Here is a 25,982-nt window from a genome sequence, read left to right as displayed (position 1 = left end):
TAGCTGGTGGTGGTGCAATGCTGTGTGATCTCTTACCCACATAGGAAGTCATTTCCGCAGGCTGCCTGGGTTTAGGCACGAGTCATGTGACTGGTTCTGGGAAGTGCAATATGAGTGGATCTTTCTCACACTCAGTCCCCCTGGCAGATTCAGTCCAAAGTCTAGATCCCTAGTCATTTGTGGAAGTGTCTCCAGGGTGGCTTGACGCACATGCTTTATGAACCCAGAAGATGGTCTTGCTGCCAGGATGCTAGGATTCTGTTGTTTGGTTGCTGCTTTGACACAGCCAACGTTGATAATAGCTTACAGATTGTAGGAGGAAGCCTGTATGTTGCCATTAACCATGTGACTTACTAGAGGCACATACAGATGAGGTAATAAAAGAGTGGTTTACCACACCGCTAACCATACCCACTTTAAGCATGACTAAAGACATATACAGACGGACGTAAAGACATATAAGTACGTAGGCGGTGAACTATGTCACTAGCCAGGCCCACTTTTGGGCATGGCTAGGGGGCGTTACGGGGGAAGGCATAAAAGACAGCACACAGGAAGTCTTGGTCTCTTTTCCCGGATTTCGGCTTCTGGTTTGGCAGCGGGAAAACTACTTGGCTCATCTGGGTTACTTGTTTGGTGTCTTGTGAGTAATTTCTACAATACTTAGTTTTACTTTCAGTAAGTGTGCTGTTTATCGTTACAGCGTCATTTGGAGCCTCAACAGATGGTTGTGCTGTCTTTGATTTTAGCATTGTTCATTAATTTTGATTGTGGACAATTTCAGGCATATATGTGATGCATTCTTCTTATTCCTGTTCTCATCTCCCTCCCACCCCAGCCAACTACGCCTTTCCCTACAAACCACTTTTCCATTTTTATGTCTTGTTTTGTTAACCTACTGAGTTTAACTGGAGTCCTCCACAAAGCCATGTGTTTGGAACTTTCTCTTGGAGCCTCGTGGACTCATCAGTGCTTAGATAATTAAGTCAATGATACTCATTCCCCAGACACTATCAGTAGCCAGAAATTGAGCTGGAAATTATTTTAGCAATTTCATGAGACAACTTTTCTCTCTTTCCTTCCTTCCTCTTCCTCTCTCCTCCCTCACTTTCTTGACTCATGTGTGTGTATATGTTCACACACTTTGTGAGAGTGAGCACTGGCACGTGTGTGTGTGTCTGTGTGTGTGAGTGTGGTGCGCACATGCATGTGTGGGTACAAGTGGAGGCCAGAGGCATTTTCCAAGTGTCTTCTTCAATGGTTCCTAATCTTGCTTTTTGAGTCAAGGTCTCCCATTGAACTAGGAACTTGCTGATTTGTTTGGAATGGCTGGTCAGCAAACCCCAGGCATCCTACTATCTCTGGCTCAGGTGGAGCAACTCTGCCAGGTTTTTGTATGGGTGCTGGATCTTGACCTTAGGACCTTGAAATTACCCAGCAATAATTTTCCCACCATGAAGTTTTCAACATAAATAGCAGAGGAGGGCTTTCTGAAAACTGATGACATTTTTCTGTAGGTAGAGAAATTTGCAATAGGAATGTGTTTGCTGTGGTAAGTAAACTATGTGTTTAACGAGGTTGAGGCAGACAGAAGTTTTGAAAGACACAAAGGAAGAAGTTTATAATAAGCTATTGACATACAAGCTCATTGCTTATAGCAGCCAAGCCTCAAGTTGGTATCAGTTCACTGGTGCCTCCAACTTGGCAAGAGTTCTGCCTACAGCATTTTGTCTGAATGTTTGCATCTTAGAGGACATTAAGGGTGCATTTTGTTTCTGAGAGCTGTGCACTTATGAGAAGTGTGTGATAGAGGTAGGGTGTGATGGTATTTACATCTCGTTCGTTTTTAGCAGTTTTTGAAACATCCATCTCAGACAAGCAGTGTGAGGCTTCTCTCCTCGGTTCTTCCCAACCTGTCTACCTGACAAAAAGACATTTCGTTTTGGTCTCAGCATCATACATTATTATTTTTATTTTATTTTTGCAGTCAGGTAAAATAAAAAATGTGAAGAATTTTGTCAACACAGCTGGAAGTTTCAGAAATATCTTTAGAGACATATTTTGATACTCGATCTTCCAGAACTAGAGGATGAAAATTTTCTCTTCTGAGTTGTTTAAAACTCTTGGTTTTAGTATATGGTCGAGAGAGAAAGGAGGAGGACAGGGGATACCAGACCAAAGAGAGAAAATAGAAAGGTTTATTGGATGTCTTTTAACCATAAAGTGTGGAGGTAAAGTAAAATAGAGATTCAGCCAATGACAGCAAGTACTGAGGTGGTTGCAGTGTGTTTTCCAAAAATTGAATTTACTTGTAGCAGATGTGTCTAGTTCTTGAATCAAGGTTGCATTGAGCTCATTAAAAATGGTTGTGAAATGTTGTATTTCTGTTGAGTAGATCAATGGTCATGTACTCTGACTTCTCTTTTCCTTCTGGGTAGACATCATCAGGTTCTCTGTCTAGGATTTTTCTTTCTGGGAGATAATTATAACAAATTTGACTTCTTTAATGGATAGTCATTATCTAAATTTTATATATTCATTGACAATCTTTGAAAGTTACTATTAGAACTTCAACATTTCATTCAAATTACCAGACCTGCTTTTACCTTTGTTCACGTTACTACTGCTGATAATTCGTGTTCTCTTCCTATCACTTTCTGATTCTATCTTGATTCCATTGTGGCCTGAAAGTAGCAAGAATTGGTTTATGAGACCGTGATGGTTAATTTATCTGTCACTTTGTGTTATGTGGGGCCAAACAGTTTGTGTAAGTGTAAGCCAAGCGAACCCTTTCTCTCCCAAACTTGCTTTCATATCATGGAGTTTGATCACAGCATGGAGTCTGAGTAGGACATGTTCAAGTAGGTATTAAGCAAATCCACTCCATTTCCCCCCTCCAATTGCTCCCATTCTTCAAACACATCCTCTTCCCTACTTGGTGCCCTCATTTTTTTGTTTCCCTGTTCCTGTATCACATGAGTTCATTTATCACTGCCTATGTGTGCATGAGTGTAGGGCCATCCGCTGACTGGAGCATGGGAAACCAACCAGCAGCTACGCCTCTAAAGAATAATGACTGACCCTCTCCCAGCAGCCATCCCTGCCAATAGCCCATCATCACATCGGCCCTCCTCCATACATGCTGGGTTTCGCTGGCTTGGTCTTGTGCTGGAAATCACAGCTTCTGTGAGTTCATGTATGCATGGGTTACACGTCTAGAAGACAGCCTTTTATAACATTCTTCTCCAGCCACCAGCTCTTACATCCTGTGACACCCTGCTGCTAGTAAGGCTTCACCTGGAAGGACTAACTCCAATGCGTAACTGTTTAAGCTCTTTTAGAAGTAATAAGAAAATGTCTTTTCTTCTATAATTTTACTTCCTTTCTACATTTTTATGTGTGAGGTATGTTTCCTTTAGATTATTTGATAATCTATTATTTTAGTATTTATTTCATTAATATTTCATGTAAAGTTTTGAGTTGCATGGAGGGATTTGGTCACAATTATAAAAGCATGGGTGACATTTAGGGATTCTCTCTGACTCACTCTATCATGGTTTGCATGTTTACATACTGTGGTCTTCAAGAGTGAGGCTTTCTAATTGAAAAATGAATGGATTTATTGAATCTAAAATTATTAGAATTGCCCATTTTTTCTTCAGTTACTGGATTTAATTTTACAAGTATTTGCTCTAACATCTTCAGAATGCAGCAGTCTTGACATAGAGGCTTGCTATGCTTGACTTCTCCTGGGTTTCCAATGTTATTCCTCACTCACGCAGCTGTCAAAGATCTGATAGTTCACCTGGGTCCAGGAAGATGCTCCTTGTCTTAACCATACTCACATATTCAGCCTTCAGTTCATACCCATAGTCAACAAAGATTCCCAGAAGGAAAGGTTGTCAATCTCCCTCAAAATTACCCCGCTTCTGTAGAGTTTCAGGGCCTTTAAACCCTTCCTGCTTCAGCAGTTAATTGGTATCATAAAGCAATTTTGTAATTCTCTGTTTGATTGTTTAGCTGCCACAGACATCATGGTGCCCACCTTTCCTTCCCTTGTAAGATTTGTAAAACAGAACCTGCTTCCCTGTCTTCTTATTTCAACAAAGCTCAAACAGCTTTTAAATGCCACATCCAGGTATTTAACATCATTGGGTTCTCTGTTATTTCCATAGTTGGATGATGCTCATCTTTCAGAGAAAAATACCATCCGTTTCCCACTTGAGATCCCTGTGATTAAATGGTACACCCTCTGATGTGAAAGCAGCTGCGTTTGGTACTAATTCCCCGCCATTTCCTTCAATAATTTTCTTTTTTGGATTTGGGATATTGAGCAAAGATTTCCTAGGTTCTTCCAAACCCTGCAAAGTGATATTTCTCATACAAGAAACTTTCTATTAATAAAAAGAGTAAGTTTTGTGTTGATGTGTCTGAAGTCCCTTCACATGGTCCCTCTGAGCCCCTCACAGTCATCGTGCATCCTTGGGTTGACATCTTCTGGACCATCAACCTTCTCGAATGCCCTTCACTCTTCTAATAGATGGAACAATGGGAGCTACAAATTGCATCGCTAGTGAGTGGCAGAATGTATTTGTTTTAGTGTGTTACAAGCAACTCATCTTATTATCCCACATCAGCAATGGCTGTGTCAGACTCCATTTCATCTCCTGTGCCAGGAATGAGGGATGGTGATAGTGTCTACATGGCACACCTCTGAGTTCTCACTGAAAAGGCAATCTTTTAACCCGGTGTCATTCGTAGACGGAAGAGATGCCATAGTGACAGATTCAAAGCTCTGCTCCTGGACAGGGCTTGGCATTTTTACATGATCTCAGAAAGGTCCATATAGCTAGACAGAAGGGGAAAGTAATATGGGGAAGGGATTGGATAAGGAGTAATCTTAGAGTCCCTAACATTTCGTTGTCTTTCAATACTTGACATTTGACAAATATATCCTATAGATTTTGCAAATGAAATACTCTGTAAACACATGTTTCATTTGAAATAGTCTTAAAACCGCCTTGAAATCTCCCATTGCTAATAGAGGACTACATGTCAGAGGCTGATCCTCCTACCCTTGAAACTCATCACACTATGCAAAGTTCATATTAAGCAACCTGGACTATTTCATCACACTTGCACCGGCCAGGTGAAGATGGGAAGAAAACAGTCTAATTTCCTATGCCAGGTAATTAGGATGTAAGAGTATAAATAACGACTATTTAATGCCTACTATGGCTTTTAAAAATCTGAGATACTGAGATTACTTACAGATCTATTGAAAATCGAGTAGACTTGGTGAATTTAAGACTGTTCTAGCAAAGAATATTGTGTTTAATGCTCTGATATTAAGGGAAATCTCAGACTCAATCAGTCTCACAGCTTCTTCATAAAAATCTCTCTCTCTCTCTCTCTCTCTCTCTCTCTCTCACACACACACACACACACACACACACACACACACACACTACACAACGCTGTGCTCTTTCACAGAGGCTGCCTGGAAAGCATTTTGAACCGTTCATTGATGTGTCCGTTCTTTCTCCACATTCAGATACACACATTTATTTTTTACAAAATTGAACGTGTAACTTTTTTCCTGTTCAGAATATATTTTTAGGGCAGAGGAGAATGAGAATGTTTATTGTTCAAATAACCATCGATTTCCTGATTATCTTTACTAATGTAATAAACAGTGGTTCTTCCATCTTCCCGCATTTCCTTTGGGGAGACATCTGTTGTTTTCTGCTGAAGGAAATCACATCAACATGCCTTCCAGGCCTCTGGCTTGGATTGTTTGCTTCTGTCTTGGCACATTTGAGAATCTACTAATCCTCTTTGTTCCCCAAAGTAATACAAAGGCATTTACAAAAATCACAAATCCAATGCATATGTGTAAATGACAACTACACTAAAAATCTAATTTCTGAGAAAAAGTATTTAGAACTCTATGAATTTTTTTTGGAAAACAGAAGCATGAAATGTGTTTTTAGAGATAATATCATAATTACACCACTGCAACCAGAAAAAACCAAGTTATGTAAAAAAGAAATGAAAATAATACTAGCCACATATTCATACTGTGTCAAATATTTTTAAATATACTATAGGAGTTAATTGTAGCATGTATGGTTGTTACTGAGGAAAGGAAATAGAATAGTTACAATTTAAGTAGATTTATTAGACAAATGCAATTTTCCTTCTATGTTTTAAAAATCTCTGTCACTGATTCAAAGAAAGTGAATCTAACCACAAAACCTCAATTTTAATGTTAAGTTTTCATCTGATTAAGTAAACCTAATACCTGAGTTTTTAAAAGAAAGCATATGAAAAATACACCAGTCATAGCGTTTACTGCAGACATTACAGTTATGTTAATGTGGTACTCTATTGAGTACTCTGTCACTTAGCTAGGTACTCCTGGCTGTATACACTAAAATATTTTTCATCAGTCAGGTGTTTGACATGGCAAAGATTTTCTCCGTTCTTGAGCTTCCTCCCTTAGTTGAGAGTGGTTGCTGCGCAGAAGGTTTCTGGTTTCATGAGGTCTCATTTGTCAACCTGTTGAACTTATTCACTGAGCGACTAAGCTCTATGCCCTAATTACTCACCCATGCCTGTATCTTGAAGTGTTTCCCTGATGTTTTCCTGATGTTTCAAGTTTTATGCCAAAGTCTGATGTATTTGGAATTTGTTTGTGCATTTTATGTGCAGCCTATGAGACAGACAGAGTTTGGGGCTTCTAAGTGTGGAAACTGAGTTTCCAGCACTATTTAAAAACATCTGTCTTCTCACCAGTGAATCCTTTGGCATCTTTGTCAAAATTGGGTGGCTGTGGTGATCGTTACATCTCTGTATTGTTGTTTTACTCCTCCTGTATTTTGCACAGCACATTCCAGCACTGTGGTGGCTAGACAGTAGGTATAAGGTCCCAGATGTGTACCAGTTTTAATTCTCCATTTCCTGTGCCTCAAGTATGTGTTGTCTTCACCAATGGGATCATGCCATCAAGTTTTGAAGGGTAGCCAGAAATACCCACAGTAGCCTGAAATGCTTGGGGGTACATGTTGGCCAATAGCTCAACAAGAGTTACCCTGTTCCTGGTACTGGAGTTTTTAATTGTTAATATGAGAACTCTAGTTGGAGTATTGTTCTCCCATTGTAGATTACCCCATTAAAGCCCTTGTATATGTATATGTACATGTATAACATATGTACATATGTGTATATGTGTATGCGTATTTCAGGAAGCTTCTACAGTAACAGATTTCTATATGGCTTTTTCAACGGGCGTTTCTTATCCCTACCCCATATTCCATTCTTTATCCTGCCATCCCATACACATCTCCATTTAATCCTTCCTGTTCCATTTCCCCCCTTACTCTCCTTACAAGACTACATTCTATCTCCCATTCCTTGAAATATCTTCTCTTCCATAATCATAATGCCCCTTACTAGTCCCCCAAAACCTTTGTGGGTAGCAAAAAAAAAAAAAAAGAAACCCTACATACCCTACATATCTAAGACTTAAAAGGTAACAATCCACAGATAAGAGAAAACATGTAACAGACATAAGAGAAACCATGTAACATTTGTCTGTCTGGGTCTGAGATTCCTCGCTCAGGATGATTGTTTCTCGTTCCATCCATTTGCCTGAAAATGTTGTAAATTCATTCCCCTTGACAGCTGAGTAATATTCTTGTGTTAGATGTCCACGGTTTCATTGTCCATTTCTCAGTTGATGTACATCTAGGCTGTTTACATTGTTTGGCTACAATGAATAAAGCAACCAAGACTATGAATGGACAAGTATCTCTGCAGTAAGACACTGTGTCATTTGTGTTTATGCCCAAGAGGAATATAGCTGGATCTTGAGGCAGTTGTGTCCAGCTTTTTAAGGAACTCCACAGTGATTTCCATAGTGGCCACACCTGTTTGAGTTACCATCAGCAGAGAATAAGCTTTGTCGTTGTGGACAGTTCGTACTTCTTTGTCAATTATACTTGATGGTTTTGCTGGATAAATATTTTGGACCAGCAGTTTGGAGTCCTTGGAGCATATTTCTCTAGGCCATCTGCCTTTAAAAGTTTCTACCAAATGTGCTCTGTATCACCAGCCTTACATATGAATCAACTCTCCTCTATGTAAGCTTTCAATATTTTTCTTTTAGTATGTGATTTTAGTGTTTTAATTCCAATAAGTTATATGAGAAGCTTCTTTTCTAATCCTACCTGTTGGGTTTTCTGTATGCTTCTAGTCTCTTGATGACCATCTCTTTCTATAGTGTTAAAATTTCTTCTGTGACTTTATTTTCCTTCTATGACTATAATTTAAATGTTTACTTTTTCTTGATATTATAAAACTCCCTCATGTAATTAAATGTGTATGTTCATTTTATCATTGGTCTTTACTGAGCATTCCAACTCTCATACCTTGCCTTCAAGCCCTGATACTGTGTTTTCTGAATGCTCCTCTATATTGAAGAAGCTTTATATTGAGGTTTTTGTCTTACTGAGTTTTAATTTCTAGCCACAGTTCACTTTGGTGCTTGAGTATTTCTCTTTGTCAAATTCTGATTTTGTATTTTTAATTGACTTTCCAATTTCATTCATGTGTTTTTGTTTGTCCTCTTGAACTATATTCATGTATCCTTTGAGTGTAACACACACACACACACACACACACACACACACACACAAACACACACACCTGGGCTTAAAGCAAGGTTGGATTAGATCACTCTGTGAAGGTCAATAGTAGATTAAATATGCTAATCACATATGTGTGTGTGAGTGTGAACACATGCACACGATTGGAACCTTGGTGAGCTTTATAACACCAAGGTAAAAAAACAAATCTTTAAATTGCTGGCACAGGAGAATACAGTCATAGAAAAAAATTTCTCAGAACTACAGAAAGAGATGCCCAACAAGGTACACACACACACACACACACACACACACACATATGAATTACTATAATAAATTACCTACTACTACAATTATTACTTACTAATATAATAGCTAATAACTATTAATAGATATGATATAATAATGATACAATAATATACATTATTGTATTTAAAATGCGAAAAATACAAATTAAAGAAAGGGATTTTAGACATATATATATATATATATATATATTAATCTTTGAATCTTTGTCTGGAAGTTATTCCAAGTCATTCTCTTTGGGGACCATTACCATGGAAATAATTTTTGTGGCAGACTTGCTGTCTTCATTTTTCATCTTGGTTTTCTCTGAGGCTTATAGTAAAAGAAACAGATACAGACACAAATCCATTGAAGGTTACAATTACCCAGTGCCCAGTATTTCACCATAACTTTTCATGAGTTCCCACCAGATAGTTGGTTGTGTGTCCTCCTTAGAAAGTTAGAAGCCACCAGTGTGCAGAAGGACTCCTCTGTCTCTTCTTTTCCCTTGAAAAATGTCTATCATGTGGCATCTGGTGAGCTGACAGTGGGAATCATTCACCTGCACAGACAAGTAGAGATCATAAATAAATAAGTGGGGTATTTACATGGAGACAACGGGAAGATTAAGCTCAGTGGAGATCTGATCTGTCAGCTAAAACCATGTAAAAGGAAGTAAAACAGATACGCCTGAGAAGAGAATTTTGTTGTTATTTAATTTTTTTCTTGGCGTTTTAGAATTCTCTTTGTTTCTCATGTTTTTAGATAATAAGACATGAGAAATGGAATATGTGTTTAGACAGCCTTACATTATGGGGGCTAGGTCGTCCAGTAGTCATTGTCTAAATACTAGAGAAACAGAGAAGGCAGTAACTCCTCAGCCTATGAAAATGTTCCAAATGGTGCTGAATGACTGGGTGCTCCTGATAAGTATGTATGTATGTATGCATGTGTGTATGTATGTATACATACATGCATGCATGCATGGATGTATACATGTATCTATCCATAGACTTTGCATTGTAAGTGCATTTCAAAAGTTCATCCTAACATTCTATCCAGCTGGCTGCTTCAGTGCAATGGGGCATGGGATAGAGTCAGTGAATTCCATGGACATGAGCACATTGCTGTAATTCTTTGCTAAAAAAATGAGTTTGTTGGTCAGAAGCAGTTAAGGCCTCCATTTTGGGGAGCTTTTACATGGGCAAAAATATCCTCACATTGCTTTGCTAATTTTGAGAGTTCTAGCCACATCCTTTCCCCCCAAATGTCATTCTTACTAATTTCCCCATCATTGTACTTGTAACACTCTGATGAAACCATTGGCTGCAAACCACAAATCAGTATATAATCACCTATCTGGCCATTTTTACTCTAATCAAAATAGAAGAGCATTGTACAGATTTTTCCTTTACCACCATCCTCAGGATTATCCTACATCTCCTTTTGGATAACACGTATATAGCGTGGAGAACAAACTATAAAACGTGCCCTGTAGCCTTCTTTCCCCTACGCAACCAATCATGGAGAACACCTCCATGAGGTTATAGCTGCATTTTTGAGGACAGAGGCATTATTACAGGAGTAGGGCCCTTAGCCATTAGGGCCATTACTTCGTGTAACTTATTTATGTTTTCACAATCTGTTCAGGTCCAGTCATATATGCCACTTTTACATGATGGCAGATTGCTGCTGCGCATATTTAAACTTAAGATTACACCCGGTTCTCACCGTGGGCAACATGTGACATGGTAACCTGATGGCCAATTGCCAGATGTTCAGTTTTCACTGAGGCCCAATGGCAGGCCAAGAGCTGTCTTTCAAAGGCAGAAGAGTTGTCTGCATGTGCCAGCAGGCCATTGCTCCAAAGCCTCAGGGCCTCCGCTGTGATTCACTCGTCGAGGTCTCAAGAATTTTTCTAACAGCATCCTTGTCTGCCACTACACTTCACACACCATTGGGTCAAATAGGCAGAGCAGACGGCACAGCAGCCTGGACTTGGAGCGCCTTTCCTTATTCTGGGCCTCACACAACACTGGCAACTTCTCAAGTCAGTCGGTAACACACCCAAGATAGGAAAGTGCTGCCTGCAAACTCTAACTAGACTCACTGAACAGTGTGCTCATATCTTGGTGGCAGTGTGTGTGTGTGTGTGTGTGTGTGTGTGCGTGCGTGTGCGTGCACACGCGCAATACCTTATGCTTCACATTAGAAGGTATAGCTCCCCTTGCCAAATTACACTGAACTCTTAGAAATGTATTGAAGGAGACGACTCTTGAGTTTGTTGTTTGGTTTTATGTACCTTTCTATGACGTGCAAATTTTCTACCGCTAAGTCCAGAATGTTTGCTGCTTCCCTTTTGCTCTGGCCAGCCAATACGTCATCAAAGTGATGGAACCATATGATGCTTTGTGAGAAAAAAAGATGGTCGAGATCCCTGTGAATTAAATTATGGCACGGGGCTGGGGAACTGACATACATTTGAGCACAACAAAAAATATGCTGCTGGTCTTGCCAGCTAAAAAGAAACTTGATTCTAGTGGGCTTTGGGACAGATATGGAGAGGCAAAAAACATTTGGTAGACCTATAATAACACGAGAATCCTTTGTCTTCCCAACCCCCCCCAAAAAAAAACCACATTTGGAATAAGACATGAATGTAAAGTCACTGCTTTGTTGAGCCTGTGATGCTCAAGTGCCTCCTTCAAGGAAATGTGGAAACCATAACTTCTGAATCTTTTAAGCCCTTGATGAGGGACATGGACATGGCGTTGGTTTGGGCTTACAGTTGTTTCAGTTAGAAGCAGCTCTAGTGACTTCTATTTGGCCTTCTCTAGGACAGTGGAAATAACCATAGCATGAGTTCAGGGAGCAACTGGACTCACCGTGAGTTGAGCTTGGCTAACATTGCATGACACCCGATTTTACTTGAGGGCTATAACATGGTTCATCTTTTGATCTGCATTACACTCAAATCATCAGACAAATCCTTGGCACCATCTATAAATGTGACAGCTGAAGCATTAAATCCAGAATGGATCAGGATTCACGTAAAGCTGTAGGTTTCTTCCTACCATCAGGCTACTCCCTTACACATTTATCCCCACTAGTACTCCCAAGACCTCTGATTACGTAAATTGTATTGGTAATGTAATGTGCCCCCTTGTGAATCATACACTGTGGCTTCCCTCCAGGGGATGCTGAGATTTGAGTCCGACTACAGGTCTAGAGACTATTCTGGGTGATTCAAGTGGATCCTGGGTATTTCGGCATTATCTGACTTTGCCTTTCCTTTAATGAAGTACATTGGGGCTTTCATTGATGAGGCAGGGTTAGTTTTGTCATGCAGAAGTGGCCAGTTCTTCAGGGCATTGGAGAGGTAGTTGAAGTGCAGATGCAACTGATGCTGAAGATGAAGGAGTCACTCCCTCGGGCAAAATAACCCATCAGGATCTAAGCATCCAGTTCCTTGGCCTCACCAATGTCCTCTTACGCAATTTCCCCCAAGGTACAGGGCACGCTGTTCTCTGTTCAGAGATACAACTTCAGTTGCAGAAGGCATTCAGGGGAAAGGCTTAAATTCAAGTTGTAAGCCAGATAACAATGTGATGAGAGCTCATGTTCTATTTGGGAGAAGTTATGGCATATGGATCTTTAAGGGAAAAATCCTCTCTTCAAACGCACTTAGAAGACTTTATGTCTGATGTTAACATCAGCACAAAATACTGATGTCAACAAATATACAAAAAAATTCAACTTTAAAAGTCTCACAGTCTTTAAAAAAAATGCCAATGCTTTAGAAGTCCAATATCTCCTCAAAATGTTCAAATTATTATAATTGGGGGATTCTATAAAATAAACTTAATTTGCATACTACCATATTCTAAATGGAATAAGAAAGGCATAAGCGCAGTTACACTCAAGTAAAATGAAAATGCGACAGTGTAGCTCACTGTATGATATCTGGAGCTCATTCATGACCTTCTGGCCTCCAAACATCATGGGAAGACCCATTTCTCCAGCTCTACCACCCACAACACACAGCATGCCTTAGGTTCAGGCAGGCTTTACTCCAAATCTCTGCAGCTCCTGGAGGATGTCCCACGGCCCTGGCACCTGAATATCCTAGAGGTTTTACAGTAACTGAGCCTTCACCTCCACAAATGACCTATTTTTCAGGGACTCTAGCCTTGCCACATGGTGCCAAACCTCACCAGTTCTCAATGACTTCCTGAGCTCTGCATTTCTTGTGTCTTCAGACCAATACTAGGTGGGTGATTTTTGCACATTGCCAAGCTTGGCTACCAGCTCGAGATGAACCCTAGACATCTTCAACTTCTGCATGCTGACTCTGGGGAAATACTTCGCAGTAGACTTTGTGGTGCTGGTTTCTTGCTAAACACAGCTGACTCTTCAGCCTTAGACAAACACCATCCATTCTTCCAGTAAAACAAAGGTTTCACTTCAGTGGTGCTGATCTCTTGTTAATTACAGATGATCCTTCAGTCCCAACTCACCAGGGACTAAAGATTCATAATTAAAAACACTGTGCAATAGCCCTGACATAGAGTCTTTGCTTTCCTCTGAAACTTCATAAACCACACCCTCTTCATTGTATGCCTTTCTTTCAACATTTTTATTATATTCCAAACTCCCACAGAACAAGCTCTGGGGGCAGCTCTCAATGTCTTTTCCAACTCAGGGTTTCAAATAACCATACATCTCCAAGATGTAGAACCATACCTGATCCTATCCTACTTCCACTGGATTTTTGATGTTGTTGAGATAGTTTAGATCAAAACCAGGAGTGAGTATTCTTCTCTGTGACATTTACAATAAAATTTTGATGCAGCTGAATATACTTTTCAAAAGTTTCTGTTTTGATTTCATGTTTTCCTTAGTTTTATGTGAATAGAAGTGCACTAAGGGATTGCTTACTGGAAGCTAGTGTCATAAATAATAAATTGAAAGCAGCCTTACAGGAATGAAGAAAATAAAGTGCAGTGGGTCGTATCTCTATGGTTTGTGTGGATATTAATACTGGAAGGTGATATTTTAATAGAATTTTTTATCAGTTTGACTTCTCCAAGACTGAGTAAGGTCATATTTTTTTCAACTTGGCAGTAAATGTTTTTTAGTAATTGACTATACAAAAAGACACCCTGAAAATACTAACATGCCATAAGTTTTTAGAAATATTATAATAAAAATAACTCACATAAATATGTCAGTAAGATTGCCCACAGTGATAAAGCACCATTAATTGATGAGTATCTCTCCTTGTCTTCCTCTAATCCTCCCTCCTACAAGAAAAAGAGTATACTACACATAAAGAGAGAAAAATATGCACTATTCAAAATGTAAAGATAATAAAGATGTTTAGGATATTCTAATTATATGGAGAGAATGAAAAACATCATATGCCAGGAGACAAAGATAGCATGAAATTGTTGATTATGATGAACTCAGTTTTATCTTGTACAGGTTGGTCTAGGGTAGAAAAATACCGTTGATTCATTAAGGGGAACTCTGGCTACTGGAGGATCAGTGCTGGAGTATCTAGCATCTTTGAGGACCTTGGAAACATGGGACATTATGCACATATTTATGGAAACTAGATTATATTTCTTTAATTAACTGTAACAGATCCGATTGCATCATGGAGAAATATCTGAGCTCTTGGTGAATTCAGCTATTTTTCTCTCAAAATACTCAGGTTGTTTACACAGCAACCAATATCGACTCATTGGGAATCAGGCTTTCCCCTTGATTTTGATTTTTTCAGGTATTATAATTTTTCTGCAAATTTCTCTCTTCATTGTCGTTGTTTACTTTAAATTGCTGTAATAATGACACACAAACATGATGAGATGAAAGTCTGTATAAATATGCAATTGTGTCATAGCACAATGTGTAGACTTTGACATCAAGAAACACAAATTTAATTTTTTACTTTTCCAAAGTATACCAGTTTTCATTTCTTAGAAACTTGGTTTTACCCAAGCAGGTACTTTCTTCTTATATAGACTGAGGTCCATAAGCCTCTATAATTTTAATGTCTCCTAATGCCCAATGCATTCCGTGTATCCAAGCACATGATTAATTAAGTCACTATTTTCATTTTTATTATTCAAACTTTCAATTTTTGATGGTGTCAAACAAGCTATGGGTTTTCCTTGAATAGGTAAAGAGCTGCTGTGTATGTCTACCTGAAGAAGACCTTTTCTAGGAAGGGAAGGAGAATTCTTATATGTCACTCACGCCTTCTCTAATGCCCAATCCATTGGGGGGCTTAGCCCCCATTTAGCACTTGGTACATTTGGCTTCTTCATGAAGCCATTCTATAAAAGCCTTCTGGGATTCTGGTCACTCTCTTTACAGAAGTCTGTTTCAACTCTTTTGCCGGCTGGTTTTCTTCTCAAAATGTGGTACGTACATTTTGCAGTAATGCAGGAAGTCCTGTTTAGACTTGTGCCCCTGCTCCTATTCCTCTGTGCTTTGTGATGACCGTTTTCAATACTCTTATCCAGTTGTGATCTCATGCCTGATACCTATTTCCTCCTTCATTCGATGAATCTATTGATACTGTTCTGTCTTGTTTAGGAGTTTATTATTTGATTCTAAACTGAACATGTAACTGTTAGAAACTCATTAGAGACTTCAAAGATAACTTAAATATGAAGCTGCAGTTATTTTGTCACTATTGTTTATTTGATGTATGCAATATGTTATTTAAATAACATTGCAATTAGATCTTTGTGATTCACATAAAATAGTGGATCCGTTTTCCAGCATCTTTTCAGTAGCTTTCTGTTCAAAGATCCTATGACTACTGATTTCTGTGAATATATATCATCATATTTTAAGCACCTGCAAAGAACTTCTTCCTGGATACGGGTGGATGCTAATTGCCAGTTACAATTAAATTGAGCTGAGCTGAAAAAAGAAAAAAAAACCAAACAACAAACAAACAAAAAAACAGAACCACATGTGGCTTCCTTGTCTCAGCCTCATGCCAGGCACAAGACACAAAGAATCTCCCGGCAGCTGCCTGCAGGATGGAGCCAGCCACCCGGTGTCCTGGGCTAGCACAAGTGCTAAGCTGAGCCACACTAGAAGTTGACATAGCAGCTTAAGACTCATCAGAGAACACTGCAGATGCTCAATAAAGACAGACCCAGGCGAAAGACACCTCTAATCAGGTCACAGTGTGGTTAAAAATGCTTATAAGACAGATCCAGGCGAAAGACACCTCTAAACAGGTTACAGTGTGGTTAAAATTTTCTTAAGACAGATCCAGGTGAAAGACACCTCTAAACAGGTTACAGTGTGGTTAAAAATGCTTATAAGACAGATCCAGGCAAAAGACACCTCTAAACAGGTTACAGTGTGGTTAAAATTTTCTTAAGACAGATCCAGGCGAAAGACACCTCTAAACAGGTTACAGTGTGGTTAAAAATGCTTATAAGACAGATCCAGGCGAAAGACACCTCTAAACAGGTTACAGTGTGGTTAAAATTTTCTTAAGACAGATCCAGGCGAAAGACACCTCTAAACAGGTTACAGTGTGGTTAAAAATGCTTATAAGACAGATCCAGGCAAAAGACACCTCTAAACAGGTTACAGTGTGGTTAAAATTTTCTTAAGACAGATCCAGGCGAAAGACACCTCTAAACAGGTTACAGTGTGGTTAATAATGTTCTTAGGCTTGAGAAGAAAAAGTGAAAGAGAATAGACAGTGGTAGGAAACAATAGTTTAAAAATAATAAAGCCCCTATAAGAAGGGATAAAGTAATATAAAAGACAGAAACATACAGATGGGAAATACACGGGCTGTCTGGATCCTGTGTGTCCTTGTCCTTTAATTTTTTTTGTTGTTGTTGTTGCTGAGAAATGAACAATGGCTTCTGAGCGACATTGGATCATAAAAACCACTAGATGAAACCGACCTATTTATTTCAAAATGAAAGTCAAAAAGATGATTTGTTTTAGGGAAAAGGTTGTGCTTTTGTTCCCACGGGAAACAAAAGGCTATGGATTCACTCAAGGTTAAAGATGATTATGTTTGATGGAGGAAGGCCCCCCCTGAAAATCCTGGCTACAGACGTAAATAAATAAACCTAAAAAACCCTACAAGACACATAATATGTATTTTATTTACTCAAACATAAAGCAAAAAAAGAAACATCCTTGGCCAACTTGCGTATGATACACAGTCTATAAATGTATGAATGCAAATGTGCATGTTACCTTTGAAAGTTTACGTGATTCTAGAGCAAGGGGACCAGACAGCAATAAAAAAGATATCCCAGGTGATCCAGTATCTCAGAGTACCTGTGTTGCAGTTTCCTCAGAGATCAGCATCCAGCATAACAGCTTCAAGTTTGCTGCCTGAGATGGTCCAGCTCAGCCTCACAGACTACTCCAGTCATGACTTAACCATTATACTGATTTTCTCAAGGCTCCTCCTAAAGATGTCAGCACACCCAGACAACAGGAGGCAGTCTAGAGAAAGCCACGTCCACATTCTCAAGGATGGGTTATAGATGTTTGTCACCATTGGTTATAAGTTGTTATTGGTCACGGTCAAGGAAAAAGCTAAACTAAGAAGTTAAATTCAAAGTTAAATTCTTTCTAAAGGAGAAAAGGGGATATGATGTAGAAATGATGGGATAAATGAATAGATTATTGAATAGATTATTGAATGAATAGATTATTGAATCTATTTTAATCCAAAAGGCAACTATTAATCTTGAAACATTTTATATCAGTATAGATTTCTATTTATTGGTAAACATTTAAAGTTATTTTGTTATATATATGTTTCTAGCTTTTTACGGGGTATTGTAGCTCATTTAAAATGTAATGAAAACAGGTTAGCATTTAGTCATCTGTAATAATCAAACTTGTAGTCATAGTAGGTGTGTTTTCAAGGTTAAACAGACATATTTAGATAGACAGATGGTCTTCAAAGACCTACAGAATATGGTATTTAGGATGTTTAGTAACTGAAGGATTTTCATGACAGTGAGACACGTCTGCTCCTGGCAGCACCAATTTACTTCAAAAGAACACGGTGGGCACTGAAGAAACTCTACAAGGAGTTTGCTGTCTTTACAACAAAGCTAGCCATTTTGGAAAAAATAAAATGCACTTGCTTCAACTGCTGCGTGTATATTGTCCAAACTGGACAGACAGGACATGAAAGAAAGCAGCTGACAAACTTTGCCAAGACAAGGTAGGACAGTCCTTGAAAATTCCCTGTTTCTCAGAAATATCTGTCAGATATCCTAGGCCTGTAGGCCAAACATGGATGCCCCAGAACTTCAGAAGAACTTTGAGTGACTGTCCAGGAAGCCAGATGTCCCTGTTGTTAGGTAATATTACACCCTTCTGGGGTTGTTTGATAGGGTTATAGGCTAAATAGTTAGACTTACAGCCTTCCTTAGTTATGATAAGATGTAAATTAGTTATAAAACTTTAGACTTGCAAAGACAAGATAGATAATAGCCTCTCTAAATTTGTCAAATGCAAATAAGCTGGATAACGTAACTGTAATTCTTCCTTGATAACTGTTTTTTTTTGTATATGATTTTACTATGTTAAAGTTAAAACCTTCCCTTTTAATTAGACAAAAAAGGGGAAATTCTGTGGAATAATACTTTGTATACTGTGAAGATGCTTTACCCTCTTTAGCTTAATAAAGAGCCAATTGGCCAAAGTGAGGCAAAAAGAGGTTGTGGGGAGAGACAGACTAAGAAAACCCTGGGAATAAGGAGGACAGAGCTGCCAGCTAGACACAGAGGAAGCGGGAGACGGAACATGCCATAGTTCGTGAAGGTAACACCACATGGTAGAGTGTAGATAAGAAACATAGGTTAACTTAAGTTGTAAGATCTAGTTAGCAGCCAGCTACTAGCTGAGCATTTAAAATTAATAATAGCCTGGTTCCAGAGCCGCATCAGTCCCAAATAAACACACATTATGAAGTTGTTGGACATTTGCTTGTTTCTTACTGGCTATCTCTGAGTTAAGTATTTAATCCCATAATTGTTAATCTAAGCATTTCTCTTACCAGAGAAAGGGTCCAGACCTCTTACGTCTATGGCGGTTACATCATGATTCCCTGTGTTTCTCCTTCCCAGCGTCCTCCTCGACCACTAGTCCCACCTATCTTGCTTCCCTATTGGCCAACAGTGCTTTATTCAACAACCAATAAGACACAGATTTACAGAATGGCATCTCCCATCATGTGGTTATTTGGGGAGCCAGTGGTCCTGACCTGAAAAAGTCTGCCCACACAGTATACTGCACTACAAGGTATAGAATGGGAAGACCAGGGGGGATGAGAATATAAAAGAGTTAAAAACTTGAGGACCAGGAGGCCTTACATAAACAGATGGTTTGTGTCAAGCAATGTTCTTAAGCCACATAGCTTCCTACATACTTGTTTGTAGGTAGACAGTAGTGAAGATCAGCAAAGAGCCCAGTCAGACAACATCTTCAAAGATGGCACAGGGTACCATCTTTGCCTTAGAACTGATAACCACAGCACAGGGGGAAGAGCCAGGTCGTCAAAGATCTCCTGAGTAAATTTGGAATCTGGGGGAGGGGAGAGGTAGGAGAAAAAGGAGGGGAGAAGAAGAGGGAGGAGAAGAACATAAGGGATCAGGAAGGTCAAGTTTGAGGGAAGGACAGAGAAGTAGAGTAAGGAAAGAGATACTTTGATAGATGGAGTCATTATGGGGTTAACAAGAAACCTGGCACTGGGGGAATTCCCAGGAATCTACAAGGTTGACCCCAACTAAGAATCTTAGCAGTTGTGAAGAGGCTACCTTAAATGCCTTTCCCCTGTGATGAGATTGATGTCTACCTTAAGTGTCATCATAGAGCCTTCATTCGGTAGCTGATGGAAGCAGAAGCAGAGAGATTCACAGCTAAGCACTGAGCCAAACTCCTGGAATCTAATTATAGAGAGGGAGGAGTGATGAGCAAAGGGGTTAAGACCATGCTAGGGAAACCTACAGAAACAGCAGATCTGAGCAAGTGGGAGCTCTTGGACTCCAAATTCACAACTAGGGAACCTGCATAAGACTGAACCAGGCCCCCCTGAACATGGGTGTCAGTTGGGGGCTTGGGCAGTCTATGGGGCTGCTGACAGTAGAACCAGCATTTATCCCTAGTGCATGAACTGACTTTTTGGATCCCATTGCCTATGGAAGGATACTTTCTCAGCCTAGATGCATGGGGGAGGGCCTCAGTCGTGCCCCAAATGATATGACAGACTTTGAAAATCCCCCATGGGAGGCCTCACCCTGTCTGAGTAGCGGATGGTGGTGGGATTCAGAGATGGTGGGAGGAGTGGGAGGACAGGAGGGAGAGGGACCTGGGATTGGTATGTAAAATAAGATTGTTTTTAATTTAAATTAAAAAAAATTTAAACTGCAACCTTGGTTCCTTTGAGGTCCTGGTTCTAGCCCCAGACCAGACCTTGCCAAGTCTTTCTCTGGGTGAAGGCACAGAATTAACATTCCCTTCCTCTTTTCATCAAGGTCTCTGAGAAAGCCTTGGATGGGCCTGAATCCCAACACTCTGCCCTCTGTGTCTGGAGGGTTTCCAATTTATCTGTACTTCTTTACAGGTTTTTATGTGAACCTGAGTTGTCATTTATCTGGTGTAAATATCCAAGTATAACTATTGTCTTGTGAGAATCTCTTTGTTTAGTTTTAGGGGAAACGGCGAAACTGCTTCCCACAGTGGTGACAAATATTCTAGCACACAAGAATGACTCAGTTTACTCTGCATTTCCTGCAGTGTTTGGTACCGTCTCCAAGTTCTCATTTCAGCCATTCGCACAGGTGTGGAGTGGCATCTCACTGAGCTTAGTTTAACCCTGCTAAGAACCGGAACCTTTTGATGGTCTTCCGTTCCTTTAAGCCTGTTCCTGTTCCTATCTTTGAAGATATCCTTTTTTCCCCCTAACTTAACTTTTAAGTTTTTATATTTCTTACATATATGAGATTCTAGCCCCTTTATGCATATGTGGTTTGCAAATATTTTTACTTTCAGTCTACAACTTGGGGGCTTTTGTTGTTGTGGGTTTTGGTTTGATTTTCACTTTTTGGAGAAAAGTCTTCCTGCGTATCTCTGGTTGGCATAATTCTCATTATGTAGTCAAAAATAGTCTTAGACTCAGTAATATATTGGCTCTAGCCTTTGCAGTGCTGAGATTACGGGTGTTATTGCACTGTGTTTATTAGTGTGTGTGTGTGTGTGAAGTGTTGATGAAATTCAATTAATCTGATTTTCTTTTTATTGCTTATGCTTTTAGTGCTAAGACTCAAATATTTTCCTAGTCACAGACTGTAAAAATTTTTTTCTGTGTATTTTTCTAAAAATAATATATAGTTTTGCATTATAGGCCCATGATCAATTCTGAGATAATTTTTATATGTTGGTATTACTTTGAAAGCCTTAATAACTTTTTTAGCCTGTGATTGCCCACTCTTTCCCAGATCCGTTTTTGAAAAGGCCATTTTCATAGTGAGTTTATTCTACACCCTTGTGAACAATCAGGCATGCACAACAAGCTCCGCTTCTGTGTTCTCAGTGGCGTTCCCATTATCCACCGGGCTACATTTCTGCTGATACCACATTGCTTTCATTACTACACTTGTATAGCTGTCCTTAGTACAGAGTACAGTGATTCCTGCTCTGTTTAATTTTTGAGGTTCATTTTGCTATCCCTAATCCTGTCTTTTTTCATACTTATTTTCCATATACTTTTTTAAGTGCCTCATCAACAAGGGTAGCCCGTATTTTTAAGCCAAGGGTCACGGGCATTTATCTCATCGTAAAGTACCAGGTAGTCTGATGATATGGAGAGATGACTCAACCTATGGGTTCACGTGGATAATACTACCTTTGAGGGTGGCCTGTTTCCTTAAAGGTGCAATAGTTTATGTTATTAATTTCTGGTAATTATCAGGTTTCTTTCCAGTAACAAATCAAACATGTCACAGACTGTAACATGGACTCTTTCCTGCCAGCTGCCTGGGTCCTTCCGCTGTTTCTGCCCCCAAATAACACATGAGACACTATATTAAATTATGAAGCTGTTGACTGTTTGCTATGGTTTCTTATCGGCTAGCTCTGATTTAATTATTAAGCCATAACTGCTAATCTGAGTATTTCCATATGGTCTTCTCTTACCAGAGAAAGGGTCTGGACTTCTTACTCTTTTCGTGTCCTACATGGTGACTGCCTGTGCCTCCGTTTCCCAGAATCCTCCACCTCTCTTAGTCCCACCTATCTTGCTTCCCTATTGGCCAAGGATGCTTTATTTATCCACCAATAGGACAGACATATACACAGAAGGACTTCCCCCATCAAGAGACACTGTCCGTTATCATGATTACAAATCTGTCACCGAGTTTCTGCTTCTGGTCCCTATGAATGTAGATCCTGTTGATGGAGGATAAGAGAGGGGTGGGCTTTCACAGGGAAACATGAGCTTGACTCTACTGGATTGAGGTTTGGGACTCCCATCTGGCCGTTTGGAGAATCCTTTTATTGAAAGGCAGCAAAAGCAGTTTGTTGTTGACGAGGCTGTCTCGATCCCGATTATCAAAGAGAGACAGGTGTCCTCACAATGGCTAGGAGCCATGTCTGTGACCAGTGGATTTCTAGGGTCCCTCTTAGTGCTTTTTCTTCGATACAAAAGCATAGGCAACACAGCTAAAAGCAAAGTTCCTCAGAAATGAAATATCAAATCATAAAAAAGCTATATAGTGTGGGCAAAAAGAAAAAGAGGATACAAAATCCTAAAAGGGTAAGCAACTATAATTCCTTATTGCAACCTTGAAAATGAACAAAAAGGTGAAGATTAAAATAATAGCTTTTTGTGTATTTTCCTTGCTTTCTTAGGATTTCTGTTTCTGTTTGATAATTTTCCCAGCCCCCATTTATCTATCATTTAATATAAAATATGTGTGTACTTGCAGTTATGAATTTAATAGCTTTAAATTTTTTTGAAATATGGTTTTATGCTATTTTCCCAGGATGGCCTGGAATTTACTGTGGAATAGAGGCTGGCATAGAAACTGTGTCAGTCCTCCTGAGGCTACAGGTATGAACCTCAGTGCTCACCTTTAATAATATTTAATTGGGAGAATATCAAAGAGGACTTATACTGGAAAGGAAAAGCATTGCCTTAAGATGGAAGGAGTCAATTGGTGGTTCTTAAATTTCCCTTAATGGATGGGTGCATTTAGGAAGTGGAAACAATTATGTTTCAGTTTGTAAGTTTAATATGGCTGAAGGGTGTGTGTATGTATGAGAGAGAGAGAGAGAGACAGAGACAGAGACAGAGACAGAGACAGAGAGACAGAGAATGAGTAACTTTCAAGACTCTGTCACTGATTCTGAGCGATTTCCTTTCCCCAGAAGTTTGCTTATTCATATACCGAGGAAACACTTTCTGAGAACAAGGCAAGTCTCTTAAGACCAAGTTGTCACCTCCGCCCAATACCGAGTCTCCTGGCAGGAGAATGCTCTGGAAGCCTGCTCAGGACTTGAAGTGCAACCTATCTCTCTCCCCTGCTTCCCAACCTCCTAACATGATGATGGAGCTGTGACCCTTCTTGATAGGTGTGCTCAGATTTTGTGGGTCATATTAGACACAAAAGGAGCTTCACAGGGTGCTATCCACTCGTGGGGGGAGCCCAATCCCTAACTATTAGTTACTTGCTGTCTGATGTCTTACCTGTTTGGGGGACGCACAGACTTCCGAGCAGCTGAAAAGAATGGGCTGGGCGCAGTTGAGAAGTCGCCCGCAAAGCTCACATGCAGCTGCGTTATAGAACGGGAAATGGTGAGGCCGGGCACAGCGTTCTGCTTCCTCCATTGCTTGCACCTACAACCGCACTGAATTGAGACAACGAATGGGGGTTCTTGTCACCTTAAATCATACAAAACTAGCACCAGAATGGTCAGATTCATGAATGCCATGGTTAATACGAATTTTACCTTGACAGGACCTAGAAATCCCCCAGGAGACACATCTTTAGATAAGATCTATTGGGATGGAGCGAGCCATCCTGAGTTACGGGCTGCTGTTCCAGAATGAGCACAAAGGCAAAAGGAGGTGTCGCTCTCCAGCGTTCTGCTTCCTGACGGGGTGCAATGGGTCTGACAGCCTGATGCTGCCGCCTCCATGCCTGCCCCGCCTCCTCTGCCATGATGGACTGTACCTACCTTCAGACAGTGACTCGAAACAAACCTCTGCATTACGAAGCTGCTTTTTGCTTAGTAATTTTTGTCACAAGCAAGAAGAAAATGAATAACACGATTGTTACGAAAGATACTATAAAATATAAATAGTCCAGAAAAGAAAAAACTGAAGGTGTACAGCGTTTGTGACAACACAGTGGGTCACAGGGAGTCCTCGGAATGCCCCTGTACTCCCTGAGTATCTGGCTAAACCATTGCACGTCTTCTCTTGTGGCGAGACGGGACGATAATTGGGAGAGGATAAAGGACTGCCTGAAGTGACTGACGGAGTAGTGGGACCCTCATCAGCCAGTGGAAGGTGACGCTAAGACTGAGAAGTAGAAGTCATGGGGACAGGGTCTGCAGGGGAACCGCTGTCCCTGACATGCCCTGGACCTGCAGAGCCGGAAGAGACCACTGTAGGTTTCAGAGGCCCAGGAGAACCATCGGAGAGGGTCTAATCTCTCCACCGCGACACTGGAACTTCAAGGAACACCTAAGCAGCTAGGACACAATAGCTGTCGCCTGCTATTACCCCCACACCCTCTCCAACCCCCACCACTACAGCACCACTTGGAACCTGCCAGAGCCAGAGAGAGTCGAGAACTCCACCTTTTAACCCAGCCCAGCTATGCCCCAATTCGCTGCCTAAGTGTTCTTTTTCTCTTTCTGTTTTTAGATATCCACTCTTGCACACATGTCACACGACGGTCTGGCTTCTGATTACGTATCTCTCAAATTCCAGGACCATTGGTACTGCTTCTTGGCATAGAATTCTATAAGGCATTCTTTACTATGCTCTCCACCCATATCTCGTATATTCCCACGCTTATTCTTCACTCCTTCCCTCTCTTTTTTTATTGCCCTTTTCTCCTCCACTTTTGGGCTGTTAATTACTGCCTTCTATAGCTGTTAACTGTCTCTAATATCTGTGGACCCCAACAGTATCCCATCTTTTCTTTCTGAGATCTTTTCCGTACTTTGTTTTAAAGTTGGTCTAGAAGCTACTACTGGTATACACCTTGGTTTCCTCAAGCTTCTAATCTTGCTAACATCCAGCGGCACCGTGTAACACCTTTGATGACTTATCCTCCAACAGTTATTGAAGCCAAGGGGGCTACTATTCTTAACTGTCTAGCACCACAGTATTAACATCTAGAAGCAATGGTCTCTCACAAAATTAATACCCTATTTAGGAAATGATAGTGAATTTACACCACGTACAGCTGTTTCACTAGCTAAACATTCAGTGGTCCACAATCAAGTCTCACTTGACCACAACAAATAGTCCAACTGGAAGAACATAGCTAATTAAGAAACAAACCAAGCAAAAACTCATATCAGATGCACAAATCATAATTCACTAACATGAGAAACATGGAAAAACCAAGACAAGTTATTTTAACCCAACTGTAATGCCATCTGATGAAATCGAGTTAAATAAAATCCCAGAGAGAGAACTCAAAAATAAGTAAATGCCAAAATAAAAAGTAGTCAGAGATCTCAAACAAGTAGTTCAACAATACTCCTTAGGGTCCTGGGCAAAGAAAAAGTGAGACCCCCAGTCAGTAGACAGAAAAAATGAAAAGATCAGGAAAGAAACTAATGAAATGGAAACAACATCAAAAACAGTAGGAAAAAGAAAGAGACAAAGGTATTTGGAAATATAAACAATATAAACAAACCGTTAGCCAAAGTAACCAGCAGAAAATGAACCAAATTCATAGTTAGAGACAAAAGAGAAGCCATTGCAACAGATACCAAGATAATCCAGAAATA

The 25,982-nt window shown here is 39.9% G+C and overlaps 1 long non-coding RNA gene across 2 annotated transcripts; it reads left to right on the top strand.

Annotated features, from left to right (window-relative positions):
- Positions 1–604: 604 nt before the first annotated feature.
- LOC121143159 lies at positions 605–24,053 on the top strand. Of its 2 annotated transcripts, none has more exons than XR_005880287.1 (3): positions 605–643; positions 22,994–23,061; positions 23,969–24,053. It is a non-coding gene; the product is annotated as an uncharacterized LOC121143159 (long non-coding RNA). The 2 variants fall into 2 exon arrangements; XR_005880288.1 differs by lacking the exon at positions 605–643 and adding an exon at positions 17,677–18,171.
- The last annotated feature ends 1,929 nt before the right edge of the window (positions 24,054–25,982 follow it).

The sequence above is a fragment of the Mesocricetus auratus genome, unplaced genomic scaffold (genome assembly GCF_017639785.1).
Source record: "Mesocricetus auratus isolate SY011 unplaced genomic scaffold, BCM_Maur_2.0 Super-Scaffold_100011, whole genome shotgun sequence".
NCBI classification, from domain to species: Eukaryota; Metazoa; Chordata; class Mammalia; order Rodentia; family Cricetidae; genus Mesocricetus; species Mesocricetus auratus.
Note: the sequence above shows the minus strand (reverse complement) of the source record. Positions and strands in the feature narration are given on the sequence as shown.